At 50.3% G+C, this 6,214-nt stretch overlaps 1 long non-coding RNA gene across 2 annotated transcripts; it reads right to left on the bottom strand.

The window, feature by feature from the left end:
- Positions 1 to 95: 95 nt before the first annotated feature.
- LOC116659064 lies at positions 96 to 3,747 on the bottom strand. Of its 2 annotated transcripts, XR_004314369.1 has the most exons (3): positions 3,686 to 3,747; positions 725 to 3,141; positions 96 to 512 (listed from the first exon to the last, which is right to left on the bottom strand). It is a non-coding gene; the product is annotated as an uncharacterized LOC116659064 (long non-coding RNA). The 2 variants fall into 2 exon arrangements; XR_004314368.1 differs by lacking the exon at positions 3,686 to 3,747 and having other exon boundaries at positions 725 to 3,627.
- Between the last annotated feature and the right edge of the window lie 2,467 nt (positions 3,748 to 6,214).

The raw sequence follows: 6,214 nt of genomic DNA, 5'->3' as shown, positions 1-6,214 counted from the left end.
GGGCCCGAGGTGGGGTGCCCTTGGGAAGGTGCACCCCGTCCCCGGCCCCATTTCTGTAAAGCGAGATGTTGGACCAGCAATCTCCCCGAAATCTCTTTTTTCCTTAAAAATTTATTTTTAAAGTGTAAGTACACACAACATACAATCTACCATCTTAACCATTTTTAACTGTACAATTCAGTGACGTTGCCTTCACTCACGATGCTGTGCGACTGTTTCTGTCGTGCACTGTCTTCTCCAAAACCCTTTCATCACCTCAGAAACTGTCCCATGAGACACTCACTCCCAGCCCCTCCCCCAGCCCCGGCCCCACCGTCTACTCTGTCGCTGTGGGTGTGACTCCTCCAGGGACCTCCTGTGAGTATCACGCCCTCAAGTTCCATCCACGCTGTAGCAGGTGCCCGAAGCGCCTTCCATCTGGCTGAGTGATACTCCACTGTGGATGGACCACATTTTGTTCACCATCTGTAGGCGGACACTTGGGTTGTTTTCACCTCTTGGCTCCTGTGAACCTGGGTGTGCAAATATCTCTTTGAGATTCTGCTTCCAATTCTACTGCGTACAGACCCAGCAGTGGAACTGCTGGGTCCCGTGGTGATTCAGTTTAACCGTTTGAGGAACCGCCAGACTGTTTTCCACGGTGTTGCCCCATTTCACTTTCCCATCAGCCATGCACCAGCATCCCATTTCTCCACACCCCCCCACTCCAGTTTTATTTACTCACTCATCAGTGGGATGGAAATGCCTTGAAGGCCCTGTGTGGGCCAAGTGCGGTCCTAAGCGCTGCAGATAAGGAGGAGGGGGAGACACTCTATCACCATGACTCAGTCATGAAGAAATACTGAGCAGGGACGAGACATGAGAGCAGTAGTGGCCACTTCAGACAGGCTGTTCAGGAAAGGCCTTTCTGAGAAGGTGGCATATGAGTAGGATCCTGGAAGACGTGAAGGGAACAGGCCATGCCGTGATCTGAGGGAAAGGCTTTCCAGGCAGAGGAAACAGCCGGTGCGAAGGCCCTGGGACAGGACCATGCCTGGCGTGTTGGAGGAACAGCAAGGAGGCCCGTGTGGCTGCAGCAGTGAGTGAGGGGGAGAGAGGGAAGAGGGGAGGGCACGGAGGGGACAGAGCAGGTAGTACAGGGCCTTGTGGACCGTGGGGAGCACTTACCCCAGGGAGGAGAGAGCCCTGGAGGGCTGTAGGCAGAAGAGGACGAGATTTGACTCAGGTGCTCGCAGGCGCCCTCTGGTGGCTGCTGCGGGGAGGACAGACTGTGGGGACGGGGGATCAGCGAGGAGGGAACTGTGAGGGTCCAGTCGGGAGACGCTGTGCTGATCCCAGGTAGAGGCATAGGAGGGGAGTGGGATTCCGGAGGTGGGTGTGGGGAGGGATCTCCCCCGACGCTGATGGCCCATCTGGCCGTCGTGCCCCCGGAGGCCGGCAGATGGCGCTCGCCCGCTCTCCGCCCTCCCGCCCACCTGCCCACCTGTGGCCGGAACGCGCATCCTTCAGTGGGGTCCTCTCCGCATCCTGGTTCCAGCAGGGAAACTCAGGCAGGGAGCGGCGCCCCGCTACCACGGCCTGTCTAGCCAGGAGGGCCCGGTGCAAAGTGAAAACGCAGGGCCTTTGTTACAAAATCAAGAGGCTTTCAAGACGGAAAATCTTCCGGGTCCCCTGCCCACGAAGCCGGCCCAGGGGGCCCGAGAGGGACACCTGGATGTTTCCTCCTTTTGGCTGAGGTGACTCGCACTGCTGTGAAAGTGAGTGCAAAGCACCCCCTGGAGACCCTGCTCTCCATCCTTTTGAATATATCCTCAGAAATGTAATCAAACACATGATTCATCAGTTAAAAGGGGGAGATGGGCCTTGTACCCCAGCCTTGGGCCACCCCTGGTGGGAGGCGGTCGTGACCTTGCCCGGCCAACCGCAGCGGCCAGTGCTCTCATCAGCTGAGGACTGCGAGGTACTCGGGAACTGTGTAAACATCCTATACCTCACTAAACAGAAAGGACATTTTAGTATCAAAGAAACAGCAAGGAAATCGTCCTTTATGAATAAAGGAGAGACTTCTGGATTGAATGCATTTAGGTCTATGACACGCACCTGAACCAGTGGGGGAGTGTAAACCAGCACATGCGCTTTGGCGGAAGAGCGTTAATAGCTGGGAAATGCTTGTAACCCGGCAGCTCCACAACTGGCTGTTTATTTACAGACGCTCAGCCGTGTGGTCTCCAAAAAGGCACAGACCAAATGTGCACAGCCACCCTGCTTGTTACAGTCCCAAACTGAGATGGAACCAATGGCCCGTCAACTGTAGAACAGACGCATGACACAGCATGGTGACGACAGTTCAGAGCACTGTGTTGCATGTTTGAAAGCTGCTGAGAGGGTAGATCGCAAAAGCTCTCATCCCAAGGGAAAAAGGATCGCCGTGTGTGCTCATGTGTGTTAACGAGGCTCACTGAGGCACTCATTTCACAACAGAGACAAACAGAGAACCATTATGTCCTACAGCTGAAACTCGTATGCTATGTACCAACGCTGTCTCAGTTTAAACAAACAGAATTAGAATGCCCATATGGGTGGTGGGACAGTCACCCAGTGGAATAGTGTAGGGCAGTGGGAATTAGTGAATTTCAACCGCATGCAACAATCTGATTTATGACACAGACAAAACACTGAGCAATAGGTAGAAACCAGAAAGACCAGAAATTGTCTTGTGCAACTGCATATTCACAGTGTTCAAAACTGGCAGAAACTGAACATGACTTTTAGGGTTGTTTAATCCGGTTGTAAATTTATAAAGAAAAGCAAGGAAGGCTGGAGGCACATTACATAGGAGGGTCATAAGAGAAATCAGTTCACCAAGAGGACATAAGAATCCTAATGTGTCTGCTCAAAATAGGTGAAGCAAAATGAGGCGACTAAACGGAGAAACAGATAAATCCACAATTACACTTCAGAGCTGCTACAGTCGGTAATCGGTAGAATGAGCAGACAGACTATTAGCAAGAAGAGGGATCTAAGCCCCCTCATCAACCAGACTCACACAATACGGCGAAATGATTTTTGGCAAAGGTACAAAGGGAGTTCAACAGAGAAAGTTCAGTCTTTTTAACAGATGATGCCGGAACAACTGGGTATCTGTATGCAAAAATAAATAAATAAATAAATAAATAAATTGAAAAACCCTCTACCTAAACAAAAATGAACTCAAGAAGGATCATAGATTTAAATGTAAAACAATAAAACTCCTAGAAGAAAACACTAGAGAACTTCTCTGCGGCCTTGGGTTTGGCAACGGGTTCTTAGATGCATCACCGAAAGCAGGGCCCATGAAGGAAAAAAAAAAAGTGGTAAACTGAGCATCGTCAAGATGAAACACAAAGGACACAGTTAAGAGGATGGAAAGCCAAACCTCAGGCTGGGGAAAAAATTTGCAAGCCACACACCTGAGAAATGACTTGTATCCAGACTGCATAAAAGGTTCTCCAAATGCAATAATCAGAAAGCAAACCCACTGAACCCTCCTGCACTGTTGGTGGGAATGCAGTTTGGTGAAGCCATTATGGAAAATATGGAGGCTCTTTAAAAAGCTAAAAACAGACTTCCCATATGATCCAGCAATCCCACTCCTGGGCATATATCTGGAAAAGAAAAAAACTCTAATTTGAAAAGATACACGCACCTCAGTGGTCACAGCAGCACTATTTCCAACAGCCAAGACATGGAAGCAACCTAAACGTCCATCAGCAGACGACTGGATAAAGAAGTTGTGGTATATTTATACAGTGGAATATTACTCAGCCCTAAAAAAGAATGAAATAATGCCATTTGCTGCAACATGGATGGACCTGGAGATCGTCATACTAAGTGAAGTAAGCCAGACAGAGACAGAAAAATACCATATGCTATCACTTATATGTGAAATCTAAAAAATAAAAGACACAAAATGAACTTATTTACAAAATAGAAACAGACACACAGACATAGAGAACAAACTTACAGTTACCAGAGGGGAAAGAGGGTGGGAAGGGATAAATTGGGAGTTCAAGATTTGCAGATACTACTATATATAGACAAACAACAAGTTTCTACTGTATAGCACAGGAAACAATATTCAGTATCTTGTAGTCACCTACAATGAAAAAGAATCTGAGAAGGAATATATGCACGTAGACGGAAGACTGAAACAGTATTTTGCAGACCAGAAACTGACACAACATTGTAAACTGACTATACTTCAACTAAAAAATAAATAATAAATATAACTAAAGAAATGTGACAAAAAGAAAGAAAAAAGAAAACAAATGCACTGAAAGAAATGGCAAAATATTTGAACAAACACTTCCCCAAAGAAGAGACATGGATGGCAAAGATACTCAGCATCATTAGTTGACCAGAGAGACGTAGATTAACTGCACAGCGAGGTACCATTCCGTGCATCTTAGAATGGCTGAAATAAACGTGAAGGGAGCCAGTCTCAAAAGCTACATAATGTATGATTCCATTCATATGACATTCTCAGAAAGGTCCCCAAAACCACAGCAGTGAAGAGCAGGCCAGTAGTTTCCAGAGGTGAGGGCTGGGGTGAGCGTCTGGCTACCACGGAGTGCCTTCTTCAGGTGGCGGAACCACCTCTGTCAACTGTTCCAGCCGGAATTTACAGGACTGTGCATTTGTGAAAACTCAGAACCGTACAACAAAGGAAGCGTGTACCAAGCCACGTAAATTGAACAAATGAAAAACAAAATAAATCTTGTTGCCAAAAAGTACTCCCCAAACACAGAAATACCATAGAGGCCAGAGCAGTGCTGACTGCCCAGCAGAGGCGGGAGGGTGGGGGGTCCTGTGGGAAAGGGCAAGACTGATGATGCCCTTGGTCTCGGCCTGGGTGGACAGCTCGTGGGTGCTGGTTTCACAAGAACGTATTAGGTTGTGTGTTCATGTTTTACGCGTTTTCTGTGTGTGTGTGTGTGTGTGTGTGTGTTTAAATGCACACACACGCTCACCCTGTTATTCCTGAATGAACTAGTAAGCGACAGATGTCCTGGATGGCACCTGTTACGTGGAGAGGAAGCAGCTCGCTTGTCCGGAAACTGGAAAGGAGTTTGCTGTGAGGCTGGAGAAATTCACAGAGGCCAGGCCCTGGAGGAGGGGCAATCAAGGTGCTGGATTGTTTTTTTTTTTCCCCTGAGGTCAGTGGGAGCCATGGAAGCTATTAGACCAGAGCCTGCCGCCCTGGCCCTGTGTGACACGCTGGGGGCCAGGTGTCAGTCGGGAAATGGATGGACAGCGGGTGGCCCTGGGCTCTCCAGGGCCTCGCTCTGCCATCCGCTCTCCAGTCTGTGACTCAGCCCGGCCTCCTGGTTTTGCCAAGTTGGTGAGCTCTGTTCTGCTGCCATCCGCCCAGCTCTGCCTGGCCCAGACCTATTTCTGCTTTTCATCACCTGCCCCAGGGTGGGAAGCCACCCAAGCCTCTGGTCCCAGCGAGCACCCTCCTCACAGCCATCCGGTGGGGGAGGCGGGATGTGGGTGGGCAGGCAGTGGTGCCGGCCCCAGTGACCCAGCAGGGCCCCTACGGAACTTCCCATCTGCCGTTCGTTATGAATCAACAGCAGAGAAAAACCGCATTGGTGTTGGCTGGGCGTGGGGGAGGGGAGCCTGTGGCAGCTGTGTGACCCCAGGCACCGCATGCACCCTCTCTGAGCCTCACTAATGCCATCTGTGAGGGGTCCAGAGGCCTCTGTGTATTTCTGAGGGGAGGGGTGTCCTGGAATCTTCGAGAACTTTCCAGAGCCTTCAAAGAGAGCTCTGCACCCAAACACAGCAAAGATCTGCTGGGCGGGGGCTATTCTGTCAGTCTGGGAAGCAGACACAAGTTCACTCTGTGTGTCCCCTCCTATGGCTAGGGTCCTGAGGGTGAGGGGCAGGGCAGGGTGGCCTCCTGACCTTGTGGGGGAGCGGGTTCGGCTCCCAGGGTCCCCTTATGCGTGGGTTGCTTGTCCGACTTCTGGTCCCAAATGCCGTCTGGACCCTCTGTTTCAAGCCACAAGTGCGCCCTCTCGTCTCCCGTCCACCTTCCCGGCTTTGTTTTCCTCTCAGGATGTGTTGCCTTCTGAGGGCCTCAGACGTGTGTGTCCAATGTGTCTCCTTATCTGTCTAGAATGTTAGGCAGGGGGTTTGAGGATTTTGTCCTCTTGTTCCCCGCTGTGCC

This window comes from Camelus ferus, chromosome 22, assembly GCF_009834535.1.
Source record: "Camelus ferus isolate YT-003-E chromosome 22, BCGSAC_Cfer_1.0, whole genome shotgun sequence".
NCBI lineage: Eukaryota > Metazoa > Chordata > Mammalia > Artiodactyla > Camelidae > Camelus > Camelus ferus.
Note: the sequence above shows the minus strand (reverse complement) of the source record. Positions and strands in the feature narration are given on the sequence as shown.